A 17,445-nucleotide genomic window follows, 5' to 3' on the forward strand; every position below is an offset into this window, starting at 1 on the left:
ATAGTTGATAGCTCTGTTTGGTGAGTTGTTTAACTTTGTGGTTGGCTCCATCTCTTGGAAGTTGAAGCAGGGAGGAAAGGCTAGTGAATTCCCTATTGATTCCTATTTATCATTTGTTTCCTATTTCCAAAGTATAGCTCATGAGTTAATTCTCCTACACTTCTAGGTTGTACCACCTGGGCTCTCTGGGAAAGTGTGAAGAACATGAGGGCTTCCAGAGGTCCAGCCCAGCTAGTGCTTGTTGCAATCAGTTCCTCCAAGATTGTGTGTATGTGTGTGTTTGGGGCATAAGGATTACTTGGTTTGTGATGGTTGTGATGGCACTGAGGGCTGTGGCAATGACCTAGGCTTGAAAATTGAGGTCATGGCATGAGTCATTCCTAAGCCCATTCTGGCCAGAGAGCAAACTGTCAAAACTCGAGGATCAGGTGAAGCCAAGTAGATTCAGAAGGCAGAAACCCCTTACATTTACTCACAGCCTTTAACCGTCTCCAGATTTCACATAAGAACACTACATGTAATTCTTCCCCGGGAAGAGAGGTGTAAACCTAGTTCCTCAAAGTCGGAGCAATCTCCCAAAAAGACTAAAAGAGGTTTTTAAAGCAGGTCCATATTCAAACTGTTGCTGGTAGTGCAGAATTGATGTTTCTCATCATGCTTCTTCACCCAAACTTTCTGATTTTCCCTTTCCCTCTCTCAGCACTTCAACAAATCAGTGTTGCTTATCTCAGGAAGTGACACAGCATTCGTTTTAATGGGTTTGAAATCTTAACGTGGCTTTGTTGGGTTATAGCTGCTGAAAATTTTAATTCACAATTATCAATGGGCAGAGGAGCATCCAAGTATGCACCAGTGAATCTCCTAGGATGCAGACATGCTGTATTCTGCCTCTGTTGTGTAATGGAAGCATATCCACCCTTACGTTCATGGTCTATAACCTTTAGTTAGGATCCATTCCCATATTTGGTTCCTTGGTTTCTGGTGGCATACACTAACCAGGCCTTTAATTTCTTTGATATTTAGGACTTTTCTTCTGAGAGTAAAACCTATTCTTCTCTTCTTGGAATGTGATGAGATTTGATTGGTATTGAACCAGTGAAGCATATTAGGGACATATTTTACAGAAAACAAACATTATCTTTTCAGACCCCTGCTTTAGGTCAAGTCAGTACATAGTTCCTAGGAAAGGGCAAGTGTTTTCTTCTGACAAGTTCTTTTAGGATTGTCTCTACGGACCAAGAATATTATGGAAAATTCAGCAAGATTGTCTTCTCAGGATTATTTATTCAAATATAATGATCCCAGATTTTAGGGGCCCATTCTTTCCTGGCCAGGACCCTTGTTTAACATATGAGACTTCTTAAGATGACACATTTGGTCTCCTTTCCGGATTTGCCATTTTATATTCAGATCTTAGGCTTTATTTTCAGCCCACTGTGCTAGAGAAACAATATGTGAGAGCCTTTTTGTAAGTTTCCATAAAGGTACTTTGGCTCATATGTAAAATAGATGCTATAAGCCTGTCATTTTAATTTTTCTCAAAGTTTGCAGTATTACCAAAAGATCAATGCAATCAAATGATCAATGCAAGCAGCCACTTGATTTTCCAATGTCTTGTCTTCTACTTATACTCAATTGCAGTTAACCATAGGTCAGAACATTAGTAATTATGTTCTCTCTAAATACCAACTGTTATTACCTCCTCCACTAACCATGAGCCACGTGGTCACTATTGCTTCCAAATCCAGATAGAGAATCCAACTCAGAAGTCCCCCTAAAGGGTATGTGCTATCTGAAGCCACGATCAAGGACTGCATCAAAAACGGAGCCTAAAAAAAACACTGAGAGGAAAAATAGGGAAGTAAAAATGGAGAATGTCCTGGGCATATTTTGCAGTGATTAATCTTCCTTCCTCACTGCCAGAGGTAAGCTGGAATCTGCTTCCTAGATGTAACACCTCTTAAACCTGGACCTCAAGAGTTTCTCACTCTGAGGGTAAACCACATTCAGGCTCCAGAAGTTCCTCAGAATTACCCCTTAAATGTTCTTATCTGATTATGACTCCAGGGGCTTCTGCTCTGGGGAAGCAGTTCTCTCCTGTGACTGAATTGTCTGCCTTTCCAGATTTGGCAGTAATACTTTTCCCTTTAACATCAGTTCTCTGATGAGTCCAAGAAAAAGTCACTGATTTTGAGTTTTGCCAAATATTTCTTGTTGTAAGGACTGAGGGACAGATTGTAAACTCTTCACATGTTGAGCTAAATCTGGAAGTAGAGCTCATATTCTGTTTTTATTCCACTCACTGTTGAAAAGATAGTTTGTCCTTGATACTCATACTACATAAAATAATAATCATTGGTCTGTCACTTATTTTAAAATATTTTGATCAAATGGAGGAAAAATAGTATCAAGGCTTCCTTTTCCTTTTCTTGTTTTCTTCCTGTGTGGTGGACAAAAGAAATTAGCAGTGGGATGTCAGGGGAGTGTCTAAGGTTGAGACTTCAGATGACTCACAACTTTGCTTTCACTCACTCCCAACACAGATTTCTTCCTGCTTTAAGAAGTAGTATCAATTTTTATAAATAAACCAAACTCTGGGATGCCTGGGCAGCTCATTCTGTTAAGCATCAGACTCTTGATTTCAGCTCAGGTCATGATCTCCAGGTTCATGGGTTCAAGCCCCACATCAGGCTCTGCACTGACAGCGTTGAACGTGCTTGGAATTCTCCCTCGCTCCCTCTCTCTCTGCTCCTCCACACTCACCCTCTCTCTCTCAAAAATAAATAAATATTTTTTAAAAAATAAGTCAAACTTAAATATGGTCCCAGAGCCAGCACCTTCCCAATGATCCTCAGACCTAAATATTGGAAAATATACAATACTAATGAATAAAATAACCATGGATGCTGCTTTTTCTTTTTTATTATCTTTGTCTCCTTCTTGCCTTTCCTCTCTCTCTTTTTCATGTAAGGCTTTTTTTTTTTTTTTTTATAACTCATGATCATTAGGGAGAAATATAACAGTAATACATTTTATCAAGAGTACAATTATTTCTATTTTAAAATATATAAAGTTGGTCTAATAAAATTGATAATATTAATCTCAGTTAAGTTACTTATTTTAATATAGACAGATGGAAAAAGAACTCATTATTCATCATTTTAGTAAGTTTCACACACCACCTGTTCCAACCAGAAAAGAATAGTCTCTTAAGTAAAACATTCTCTCATTTCTTGAAAAACCCAGAGTTTTTCATCTGGAATGCTTCACTATCCTCACTCCCCTCTCTCTGGGTTATACAACCTTTTGATATTCAAGCATAATAAAAGAAAACACTAAAATTTGGCTGTGAATGTTAAAGTTATAGAGAATCCTGTGAATGAGAAGAGATCTTCTAGAGAGAGTCACTTATCCATGCTAATCCCAAAGTAGAGATAAAATGAAAATACCAACAACTAATTCCCTGGTAAAATAGGTACTTTCAGTATGTTAAAAAAAATCCTGTCTTCTACTTATTAAGAAAAAAGTAATTAAAATTCTAAAGTGGGAAAGTATGGTTTCTAGAGACAGACTTACCTGAATTCAAAACTTGTACTAGCTTTGTGGCCTCAGTTAGTTACACGGTCTCACTAAGCCTCAATTGCCTTACCTTTAAAATGGATCCACAAATATCTGACTGGCAGGGTTGTTGAGATATTTAATTTGATCCATCAGTATAAAGAATGTAGAATGGTAGATATTAAATAAGTGATAACTATAATTATTACTAACATTTTGAAATCTTCTCACAGATATATATTTCTCTAAAAATAACCATTATAACTTGCAATTTGAAATAGATAGAGATCTCTATTTTAACCTATACCTCTAGATACCATGATCCTTCTGCCTGGAATAAAAAAATAAAAAGAGAAAAAAGATCAGGAGGAGGAAAAAGAAAAGATGAAGATGGCTCCACGCCAGAATATTTTACATAATATTAACCCTTTAAAGGAGAGTAAGTAGCCTCTACTACTGTTATTCGTGTCTAGACAAGGCCGTATGTTGACCAAACTTGACGATAATTAACAGTTGACTTCAGGCCCTTTAGGACTCTATTTAGAGCTGTTTCCCACAACAGACTAAACCCTCTCTACTGCTCTCAGAATCTTTAGGTCTTTTATGCTCGTATTCTGTTCTTTTATGCTCAATTCTGACTGCTACCCTTTACATACCACCATTCTCAGATATATTGATATTTGAAGTTTGATTTCTGATTAGGGAACTGTGGGTTAGAGATTATATAAAGAATAGGATAAGGATATTACTAGAGGGATATCATAAAGGATCCCTAGGTAAGGGACCTTGAACATTGTTCAGAAGGGAAATTTCCATGTGTGTGTCCCAGCCTCTAGCTCTTGTGGACCTCATATAGAATATGGCAGACATCCTGAACAGACTGAGTATGTAGACATTATTATATTTGGCCATGCAAGAGGGTATCTTTTTTGTTGAATACTTATTTCAAGAAATCTTTAAAAAATTAGATATAAAGAAAGTTCAACAGGAAAAAAAATAATATCACTTTGCCAGTTTGTTTATTTCATAAATTGGCAACAATTCGTGAATGTTTGGAAAGCATGTTTAAATGTGTTACTTACTCCAAAGAAACTCATAAAACATTGAGAACTGGAAACAAAAAAACTGTGTACTTAAAATATCTTCACAAAAACAAACTGTAAGTATTGAATAAGCAGATCCACTTCAGCTTTCAAAACCCAAGTTTTTGGTTGTTGTTTGTGATGGTGCTGATGGTGGCGATGTACGTGTTTGTGGGTACATGCGTGGAGCTGTTAAATTATAAATGACTTTGAAGTCCTTGCTCCTTAATTTACTGGAGCTGTGGTGTTTTCATGTTGAGTTCCACCAGCCTATGTGTGAAAGTCTAATGAGGGGGTAAGAAGATTTGCGGTTCTCAAGAAAAGGAGCTCATGAAATAAACCCACTATTTGATTCTAACTGGTACCGCAGCCATGTTGAAATAACAAGGAATTATAATTTTTGCAAAGTATAGAAAGTTTAAGGCAGCTAAAAATAGCCCCAAGTGAACACATGGCAACTGAAACAAAGGTGAAGGAACCTCAATGCAGCTCCTATCTTACTGCTGAAGAATTTTAAGTTTTCCATCCATCCCCGTACGCTTTGTGTCTCCAGTGGCTACACGGAATCTAAAGATACTCTGCAAAATAACTGCAGTTCTCACATATAATCCTATCTCCATCTAAAAGACACAATCTTTTCTCATTCTTAGCAAACATTATAAGGGCTCTCATGACTGTAAGCAATCATTTGATGGGGACAAGAATGGCTTTCAATTTGCCACGGGTGAGTTGAGCTACAAGTTGCTGGAACTCTCAGTCCATTAAGCTGATGTCTGTAGACTAAGTGGCAGTTGAAAACAAAGTAAAACCCCACCTGTATACAGAAAACAAATTATTTTTGAATAGATTAAATTGTAAAGTGCCAGCTGAGAGAAATTTTTAAGGGGACTAATATCTTCTTCTTGGTCCTTTGGGGGAAGCAAAATGGCAACAAAACATTTGAAAAGAATATTCTGTATCAGAGAATAGGGAAAATTGCATAACATCTAGTTAAGGTAAAATGTGTAATAAAATTGTGTCCAAAGCAAGTAGTTTTCAACCTCCTCCTACCCCAGAAACATACAAACATGTGCACATTCTCTCTCAATCTCTCTCTCCATGTGTCCGCATATATTGAGATTTCATTTCTTCTTACTGCTAAGTAACGTTTCCATTGTACATTTGATAGACATTGGTTGTTTTTTCTTCATTTTTTTGCTATAACAAAGATGCTATTAATGCTGTGAATACTTGATTACATAACTTTGTGTAAACATATATTTTCATTTATTTAGGGTATATAGTTTCCCTGGTGACATATGTTGTGACATTAGCAAACATTTGAAGATCTTCCAGATATTTTTCTGCTTTTGATTTACAGTTAGATTCTATTGTATTAGTGGGACACACTTTGTATGATTTCAATGTTTAATATTTTTGGCGATTTATAGTACAGAATGGAGTATTTCTTTTTGAATGTTCCATGTGCACTTGGAAAGGATGCATATTCTGCTTTGTCGGATAGACTTTTTTTCTATAAATCTCAGTTTGAACACTTTAAGTGACAGTGTCATTTGAATCTTCTACACTCTTACAGATTTTTGTTTACTTTTTCTATGTTAGCAATTATTGAAAAAAGAGTATTCAATTCTGCAAATACAACTATAGATTTATCAATTTCTCTTTTTAGTTCCAACAGATTTTTGATTTAGACCTGACCCTTAAACTACATGGGTTTGAACCGGGTGTGTCTGGGTGCGTCCACTTATATGAGGATTTTTTTTTTTCAATAAACACAGTACACCATTGTAAAAATGCCTTATCTTCCTTACAATTTTCTTAAAAACATTTTCTCTTCTCCACCTTACTTTAGCATAAGAATATAGTATAAAACCCAGCAACATATGAAATACGTGTTAATTGACTGTTTATGTATTTGGTAAGGTTTTCACTCAATTGTAGGCTATTGGTAGTTACGTTTTTGGAGTCAAAAAGTTATACATGGACTTTTGACTGTGGGGAGTCAGCACCAGTAACCCCGGCATTGCTCAAATATTTGATGTTTGTATGTATTAAAAGAAAACATATTGGGTTCCTGGGTGGCTCAGTCGATTAAGCGTCTGAATTTGGCTCAGGTCATGATCTTGCAGTTCATGAGTTTCAGCCCTGCATCAGGCTCTGTCTGTGCTGACAGCTCAGAGCCTGGAGCCTGCTTTGGATTCTGTGTCTCCCTCTCTCTCTCTGCCCCTCATCTGCTCATGCTCTGTCTCTTCCTCTCTCAAAGGTAAGTAAACATTTAAAAAATAATAAAAAAATAAAGGAAAATATCTTTATCTCTTGTAATAGTCGATTTTGAAGTATGTATGGTTGAGTCCTCTAGCTCTTTTTTATTTAGTGTATTCATGTTATATCATTTTCTGTTATTTTACTTTTCACATTTCTATGTTTTTATATTTAATGTGGATTTCTTATAGACAGGCTATATTTGGTCTCACTTATTTTTAGCCAATATGACAATCTTGACCCTTTAACTAGAATATGTACCATACAAATTTAGGGTAAAATGATAGTATGTATGGTGGGCAAAATAAGGACCCTCCAAAGATGGCTACCTTCTGATCCATAGGACCCCTGAATCTGTTAGGCAACCTGGCATACAAGATTAAGATTGCAGATGGAATTGGATTACTAATTACCTGATCTTAAAATAAGGAAATTAACCTAGATTATTGGGGTGGGCTCAATGTAATTACAGAATTCTTAAAACTAGAAGAGGGAAGCAGTTGAGAGAGATGGTAGGTTGAGGACTTGGCCTGATATTGACGGAGGAGAGAGGCCATAAGCCAAGGACAGTGGGTAGCCACCATCAGCTGGGAAAGGTAAAGATGTGGGTTCCTCTCTAAGGTATCTAGAAGGAATGCAGCCCTACTGACCCCTTAATTTCAGCCCATTGAAATCCATTTCAGGGATTTGACATCTGGCATTGCGAAATACTAAATCTGTATTACTTAAACCGCTAAGTTCATGATAATTTATTATAATAGTAATAAACTAATATAATGTGTCATAGAGAGTGCTCATCAAAGGTACATATGTGGGAGAAAGCAACATAAGCCACTTCCAAGTCTGACCATGTAAGGTGTCCCACGGCATCTTCCACCTCTCTCTTTCTCTTTTGCTGTAATGTTTGTGACCTTGAGTTCCAGTAGCATAGCTACAGATGGGAGAGGTTTGGCTTAATGAACTACCACTTGTAGGAGGACTACTTAGGAGAGCTGCTCCATGCCCAGTATATATAACATGAGCAAGAAAGAAACCTGTGTTTTTAAGCCACTGATATTTTGGGGTTTAACTGTTGCTATACCACAGCCTACCTTATTTACAGGAATTGAAATAGCTTCTTATGCTTCTTGCTTGTTTTTTTGTTTGTTTTGTTGTTGAGAGAGAGAAAGAGAGAGGGAGGGTAGGGAAGAGAGAGAGAGAGAGAGAGAGAGAGAGAGAGAATCCCAAGCAGGCTCCTCACCAGCAGTGCAGAGATGACACAAAGCTCAAACTCATGAACTATGAGATCATAACCTGAGATAAAATCAAGAGTCGGACACTTAACCAACTGAGCCATCTAGGCATGCCAGGTTCTTGATAATATTTAAACTGTGTAAATGCTGATAATGTGCTTTGTGCTAATAAATCACCTTTAGCCTGGGAAGCAGGGAAACTAGATTCTTTGCTGCACACACATTGAGACCTCTTACAAATGCACCCCTACTTCCTCTACTGAAGGTATGACTGAACAAATTAAGATGTCTTTATTTGATGTAACATAGAAGGAATGCCACCTATGACAAGGTGGAAACATCAATCATAGTCTTAAAGAAAAATAAATCACTCATGTCACGGTTTTCATTGCCTTTAGTTTTCTGTCAAATTATTAATCGAATCTGACATTGTCATTAGATCTTTATGTTACTTATATAAGCCCTAGAAGTATACTTTCTTGTTTTTAAAAATCTAAACCATTAACAATTACAACTTTCAATGAGATCTGTATTTAGGTGGTTGTGTGTCCATAATGTGTCTCTAAATAAGAATTTTTAACTCATTTTTCAAAAAATTGTAAAATGTCTCCTGTTATTTCCCTAAGGCGGCTAGACTCCAAGAGAGTTTGCAATTATTTTTTTGCCATCAAGCTAAAATCACACACAATTATTAGGTAGCAATTAAGTTTAAAAGAAGGATAAAAAATGAACAGTAGTTAGATAAAACTTTTATATCCAGACCAGAAAGTATGTCTGCTATTGACATTTACAAAATCACCCTAAGCCTCAATATTCTTATCTGCAAACTGATATATGTGTATTATCCTCAAAATTTTAAGAAAATGCTAAAATACAATGGATATAAAATTCTTAGCACAGGGCAAGCACTCAACAAATAGTGTGAAGGCATGATTGCCATCATTTCCATCATCATTTGCACTAAGAGAATCAGAGACAGTTTCTGTAGAAGATGGGTTTTGATCAAGGGATTAGCCACTAGGTATGAAATTCAGAGTGGTGACAAAAGAATGGGATAAGGTAGAAAATAAGCAAGGGAAGGAGGACAATAGAAGTAGGAGAAAATCATAAAAAGAGAGTTTACGCATAACTTAAGCATAAGTTCTGAAGCCAGAAAGATGGATGTTCAAATTCCATTTCTGTGATGTGGGGCAGTTATTTATCCTCTCTAAACTTCAATTTTATTATCTATAAGTGGGAATAATATCTGTTATGGGATTGTTTGGATAAAGTTTTATATATACATATATATATATACACACACACACACATACATATACACACACACATATATATGTATATATATGTGTATATATATATGCATATATAGTATATAATGTAAAATATTATGTATATGTATATATAATTTAATATAATGCCTGATACATGTTGAGTGCTCAGTGCTTGAAATGGAAAAATGATGACATTAATTAAAAAATGGTGAACAGGACCTTAAAAAGTAGGAGGAGAAAATGAATCCTATCATTTTGGTAGGTAATTATTGTTTGTACAAATTATAACATCACCATGCGAACGACCTCATCATAAGTAGCAAAGAAAAAGATATTTTTAGGCAGTTATATAAACACAACATGAACATTTATGAGTGATGAATGAATCCATTTCTGGGAAATAGTATAGAAAGTGAATATTAAAATTGTAAGATGAAACTTCACACCTCATCGGTTGGGATACATGAGCGCACACACACACACACACACACACACACACACAAGCAAATTTAAGCATATTTTAGTATATTCAGTATGTAATTTGGTAGATAGTAGTGTGTGTCTGTCCTTGAATAGGTTATATTTGGTGAGTATGGTATGCAATAACTGAAGTGGTTATAATATAAAGTGTTTTATGTATTTGACAAAAGTAAAGCACAAGTTGAATCAAAATGCTAAATAAGCAATAAAATTAATAATTTACAGCAACTGGAGACTGCAGAAGTCTTATGGAAAAGTTCCCATATGAAGTAGATATTGCAAAGAGTTCTTAAATGTCTTTACTAAGAAGTTTGGACTTCAGTCAATACCCAACGAGGAAGATGAAAAAAAGTTTTCTTTTTCCTTTTTTAAGTAGGGAAGTCATCTGAAATCTATTGTAGAAAGATTATGTTGATGATGATAATGGAAAGAGATAGGCTATAAAAAGATAGAGGAAAGGTATCTAGTTAAGGAGCTACTACACTAATTTGTCCATAAAAGATAAATAAATGAGATTTTTAATGCTGAAAATACGAAGGGGAGACAGATATGAACATTACAGAGGTAGAATGAATGGAGTTTGAAGACAGAAAAACCATGGGATGGTGGGAGGTCATTTTCTAAGGAGGGAGTAAAATTCATCAGAGAGGCAAATTTCTTTCGAAAGATCTCCCAGGCTGTTTTGTCCTGGCAAAATACCCATGTTGTTGATAAAAAATATAAAATCATGATTTACCATGTATCAATCTCAGGTGACAACTAGAGATGTTATCATAAAAGAGAGCTAAAAAGTTATAAAACTCATAAACTAGATTTCTTGGGTTTTGCTTTCAATGATTAAATTGCATATAATTCACTTTATATATTATTATTTACTTTACTAACTTTACTAGTATTTATCACCTGCTGCCATTGTATTAATTTAATTAATAAGTATTATGTCCACCAGATGGAAAGGAAAAGAGTGCTAAAATGGACAATTATTTACCTTTGCTACTAGCCAGCAATATTATGAAAATAAATTAATAAGGTATAAGTTTATAATTAGGGCTTAATGTATACCCCCCTATTAATAAACAATTAAGAGATGAATATTTGTAGGAGGCTTACTGTATCAGATCCTGGGAAACCTTCACAACAAAGACTTTTGTTCATTTGCACTTAAGATGTCAACATTAACAAGTGTGAGAACTTAGAAAATGGTCAACTGCTCATTCCATGTACTTGTAAAAATACAATCTTTATACATGTAAAAATGTGAAATTATTCTTTAAAGTCTATCCCTTTGTAATAAGTCTCACCTGAAATGTATGTCCCAAACTCAGAGAAATAGAATATTCATAGACTTGGATATATTTTCAAACATTATATTAATGTTTGTAACATTATTTTACAAATCAGTTAAGCATTGCCTACTTAATATATACTACAGAAATTGTATTTTCCCAATGGATTATTTGTAATAAAAATGATGTAATTTTCTAAAAGAAATTGTTATTTACAGAAATAATGTAAATAGGAAGTAAGTTGGAAGTTAAGCAATTATTCGCCACCACAATTCTTAGAGATCACTATACGTAGCTTATAGAATCCTTGGTCCTTCAGGAGGAATGGCAAAGAAAGCTTCATGAAGGATGATTCCATTAGCTCTCTGGCTTATGACAATGTTAACGGGGCAGGGGATATAATACCAGGTTGATAAGCTGTTCCTTCATGGAATTTTGCCATTGCCTCACAAACCACCGCCTATTGAATTAAAAGTCGTCATTACTTGAAGCACATATTTGCCCCAGACAGGGAGATACAAAATAACCCAGTAAAAATAGGACAGTTAGCTGAGAATCTAAATGTATTATTATAACTTCTAGCAAGTTACCACTTTTAAAATCTTTTTTTGATGTTTCAATCATACACATTTCTGAAAGGAAGAAAGTTTTCTGAGTTCAAAAAGCTTAGCTTGGAATATCAAAAGATGTGGGCCTTCACGTAATGCTTATATGACAAAATAAGGACGTGTAATGTTACAAAATCTGGCTTTCCTTCCCCCAAAACAATGAAGTAGACTGATTGGCAGGATGAGGGACAGCTGGGAGCCGATGAGTAAGAGTGAAAGATTATATATTAATATTTGAGGAATTGGCTTTACTGCTACTTGTTCCCCCCACTTCTGTGACAAAACTGTTTATAAGATCATTTTCCAAAAATGTATGGGAAATAGAGCTACCTGTATTGCATGCTATGAAAGATCATAAATTCTGAATTTTTTTTTTCTAATAACACGTAGAAATAAGACTTAAAAGTACAGCTATGTTCAGGGTGCCTGGGTGGCTCAGTCAGTGTCTGACTTCAGCTCCGGTCATGGTCTCCCAGTCTGTGGGTTCGAGCCCCGTGTTGGGCTCTGTGCTGACAGCTCAAAGCCTGGAGGCTGCTTTAGATTCTGTGTCTCCCTATCTCTCTGCCCCTCCCCCACTCACACTCTGTCCCTCAAAAATTAAATAAATGTAAAAAAAATTTTTTTAAAGTACAGCTATGTTCAGACTCTCATGCTGATAGGCTAATGTCCCCTAAACTTATTAACCAAATTATTCATGAATTTAAAAAATAAGAAAATGACATAATTAATGACTTCATGGGCAGAAGAACTCCAAGTGTGGGAAAAAATTGAAAATCACTTCTCAATGATTTCTGTAATTTATGTCATTCCAGTCTCTGTTTTCCAAAGGAGAAACTAAAAAAAAGAAATACATGCCACCCATTGAATAACAAGGGAACTGACAAGAAGCACTTCCAATGCAGAGATGAGGTTTCCTCCCATTGAAACTCATTTCTGGATGTTGTTTCCCCTGTGGATTTTTGGCTGCAGAAAGATGATAAAAACTTCTAGAACAAATGCGTAACTGTAAAATCACCCCCACCAGTGACCCAGAACTTCCAAGTCAGGATGGAAAATACAGCAATAATTATTGTTCCCCTAGCCTCCTAATAACACATGCAGTTTTGTGTTTGAGGAAGATGTGGGGGAGGTGGAAGGAAATCACAGAAAGAGAAAGAGAACCAAGGAGGAAAAAAGGAAAAGGAAAATGTGCACAAACAAGGAAGCGGGGGTGTGAGGCCACGTTTTGTGGTCGCGATCACCTCTGCTCCTCTGACTGAATGCACCCATCCCTTTCCTGGTCTCAAGATTTCTGTAGATGGTATAGACAAGTAGCAGTGCAGTAATGCCTGATAATTGCAGTCATTTATTAGGTCTATAACAATTCTCATTTTCATTATCATCGTATTACCTTTTACATTCACTGTTCCCATCTTGGAGTGCAAAATGCAGATGGCAAGTTCCTTTGAGAAAGCACATTGTTTTGTTGCTTAATGTTGCAAAATGAAGATGCATAGTGAATTGTGCATAACACATAATTACAGCTTATTTACTGTATTTAGCATGGAACAGTATACAACCAGATGGAAGCATCTGAAGAAAACCAGGAGAGTCTTTTATGGGGCACGTGCCACAGCATGTGTAGGCCTAAATTTAAAAACCAGAGGCATAAGCACTTTTGAAAGGAAATACTAATAGACACTTGACTACAGTGACAAAAATAATCTTTGCTCTAATGATAATTTTCAAAAGTTCCATCAGGCCAAAGCTAGATAAGAATAAGGGATATGGAATTTTGCAGCCCCTGCTGTTTTATGTATGTATGTATGTATGTATGTATGTATGTATTTATTTATTTATTTATTATTGTTGGGGGGGGGAGAAACAGTGGCATCTAGCCTCAGGGAACACATTTCTGGAAGCTGTTTACAAAGAATACATCAGCAAAGAACCAACAAATCCTAGTTACATTGTAAGACATCAGAGGTTTATATTTTACTCACCTATTATTCAATATAAACCATTGTTCATAGTGAAAAGGAAAGTCATCCTTAAGCCTTTTATCAGAATTTCTTATAATATTATTTAGACATACTGCCAGCCTGCCTTTTTGAAACTGCCTTCAAAGCAGATGTAAAATTCTAGGCTGTCTTTGAAACGGGGTTAAAAGTGATTTGTGTTTTATTCCAATAATATATACCTCATGGAAATAGACTCCTGTATTTTGCCTGTATGTTTGAAAATAACTGAACATGAAAATAACCCATCGCTTTTATCTATCTCACATTCATAAGGAAAAGAACAGGTATTGTTAATTTTTTGATGTTTGGGAAGAGTATACAGTGGACCTTTTCATTTTGTGTATATGGCATTTGAGCAAGTTTGCTATATGTAAAGAAATTCTTTAAAATAGATTTGGAGCATTTGCATTGCAATATATCCACTTAAAAAAAAAGTCTCACTATTAACTTTGTTTTCATTCTCCTCAGCGAACACAACCACACTCACAAATCTTTAACTCTTGATAGTGATGGGAGAAACATTCATAAAACATCTAATCTTTTATTTCATTTTACTGAAAATACAATATAGGGATATAACAACCATTCATGAAAACTTCCTTGTTCTTAAGGGTTAGTTGAACAAATTGAGCTGTCTAGGGAGGCTGGGTTGCTCTATCAGTTGAGGGTCTGCGTCTTGATTTCAGCTCAGGTCGTGATCTCAGGATTCCTGAGATGAAGCCTTGCATAGGGCTGCACCCTGACAGGGCTCAACCTGCTTGGAATTCTCTCCTCTTTGCTCGCTCTCTCTCTCTCTCTCTCTCTCTCTTCCTCTCTCCCCCCTTGCTCTCTCTCTCTCTCACTCTCTCAAAATAAATTAATACACATTTTTTTTTAAAAAAATGAACAAATGGAAATGTATTAATTGTGGACTTAAATCACACTTCCCCTGAGTTCTAACCTTGTGTAATTCTTACACAGCATGCCTGCTAGGGCGATTAGTGGGCATATCAAACTTTAACATCCCCAAAACAATGACCAATATCTATCTTCTTCCTCCCCAAATTTACTTTTCTTTGAACCCTCACCACATTTTTGGTTCATGGTTGCTTCCTTCCTTCCTCTCTCCCTTTCTTCCTTTTCTTTTCCTTTTTTGTTCCTTCCCTTCCCTTCCCCTTCCCCTCTGCTTCCCTTCCACTTCCCCTCCCTTCCCTTCCCTTCCCTTCCCTTCCCTTCCCTTCCCTTCCCTTCCCTTCCATTCCCTTTCCCTCTGTCCTTATTTATTTTTGTGTAGTTACAAGCAAAGACAATATAAAGCATTATATATTGACACGCTCAATATACATATATTAGAATTTCCTCAGGGTCTATACAGGGTTGTGCAATAAGAATTTCCTGTGATAATTGAACTATTCAAAAAATTGTGCTCTCAAATAAGGTGGCCACCAGCACTGGAAATATATCTAGTGAGACTATAGTATGGAATTTTAAATTTTATGTATTGAAAATAAATCTAATTTAAATAGTCAAATGTGACTAGTAACTACTATACTGAAGGGCGCCAGTGTATTCCAAGATGCAATTCCTAGGTAATCATTCAGACATATTTAAATACTCTCTAATGTGGAATTACTCTCCAGAATAGACTTCAGTGTTTGTATACAACTCTATATACAATTATCTCTTTCCCCACCTCCTTAACTATACTTAGTATTACTAGATTTTTACACTTTCTGGATATTCAGTGGGTATAAAATGTTGTCTCATTAATGGTTTGATTTGTATTTCCCTGTGTCATTGTATATTACTCATAACTTTATTGGCCATTCTTGTTTCCTCTTCTTTTAATTACATGCTTATTTTTCTGTTGAAATATTTAACAGTTTAGCATGAAAAGATATGTTTTTAGTATGTTCTTCTAAGAAGGATTTAGGGATCTGTTAGTTTGAGTCTGCTCTTTAGTGATGCTTGAACTTCAGTTCTCTATGAATTTTAAAATAATTTCTTAATGTTCCTTGAAAAATTAAAGATTTGATCCTAGTTTCATAAAATACACAAATAATTTGAGATCAATTGAGTTTCTTATCAACAGAAATGATATAAGCCCCAAATTACAGATTTTTCATGTTTCTAAATAGCATTTTTAATAATTCTTTGTTTTACTTATTTCCCACTTAATATTTATGTATATATATATATATTAATATATTTGTATGTTTATTATATAATGTTCAGTGTAATATAAATATAATATATATTATATATACATTTACTGGGAAATAAAACATGGAGAAATGTTCAAAATGCTATTTGTGAACATGAAAAAATAGAATAATATAAATAAAAATATTATGTATACTATTAAAAGTTATAATTTTTCACTTACTATATTTTTAGTTGAGTATTGCTGGTGGGTAGAATGATGTTCATTGTTAAAATGTAGATCTCAATAAACTTGATGAGTTATAGAAGTGTGAGCTAACAAAGAAGTATTATTTTAAGTCACTGAGGTTATGAAAATTTGTTAAACAGCAATAGAAAACTAATATAATTACTTGTGTTTTTTTTTTAAGTTTATTTATTTATTTTGAGAGAGAGAGAATGGGAGCAGGAGGGGCAGAGAGAAAGGGAGACAGAGAGAGCAAGTTCTGCATTGCCAAGGTAGAGAGCAATTCAGGGCTCAAACTCACGAACTGTGAGATCATGACCTGAGCTGAAACCAAGCGTCAGATGCTTAACCAACTGAGCCACCCAGGCACCCCATACTTGTTTTTAACTTTAATGCAACTATGTCTAAAGCTGTACAATTATGTAAGATTTTTTTTATGGTATTACAAATATATTTTATCAAATTAAGGAAGTTTGTTTCTCATTTATGATCATTTAAATTAAAAATATTTGTAGAAATATTTAATGCTTTTTTTCTGCAATTGTAATAAAATTGTATACTGTTTCTCTATTAATATGTAACTCTGGATGCTGGTATTGTTAGGTTTTCTAATACTGAATCACTCTTGCAGTTCTGGATTATAATTACTTGTTTTATTATCTTATTTTAAGCTAATAATTTTTGCTTGTCACTAATCCCTAGAATCTAGTTATGGTGCATATTTTCTTTTATTACATAAAGTATGGACTGAACGTTGTTGGAATCATTTTAAGGAGATGGGCAAAGATGCTTAGGTTGATATCCTATCCAGAAGTTGTAACCACTTGCTTTTAAAAGTAGATCATAGCCCAAAGAAATTGAGGCAAATTTAAAAAAATGGTGAGATATTGTCACAGGCATGTTTGCCAGGAAGTGGATTTGGAGAGAATTGAACATGCAGTTGAGCATCCATTGATGCCTGGGAAAGGGAAGAGGAGGGGAGGGGAGGAGAGGAGAGGAGAGGGGAGGGGAGGGGAGGGAAGGGAAGGGAAGGGTAGGGAAGGGAACGGAAGGGAACGGAAGAGAAGGGAAAGGAAGGGAAGGGAAGAAAGCAGAATCAAACAGTGAGAGAAATGAAGGTGCTGTGAATCCCAACAACAGTATCAGCTTGGAGAGGTCTGGAGTTAGAAGGGTGCCTCAGAGTTGTCCTGCATTGGTCTAAGGTAACCAAGCTTTTACATACCCATGTCGTTTAGTCATTGTACATAGGTCATCCTAAGAAGGGACATGACCTTGGGTATGGCAGCTCTCTGCAGCTA

This window comes from Panthera leo, chromosome A2 (genome assembly GCF_018350215.1).
Source record: "Panthera leo isolate Ple1 chromosome A2, P.leo_Ple1_pat1.1, whole genome shotgun sequence".
Classification (NCBI taxonomy): domain Eukaryota; kingdom Metazoa; phylum Chordata; class Mammalia; order Carnivora; family Felidae; genus Panthera; species Panthera leo.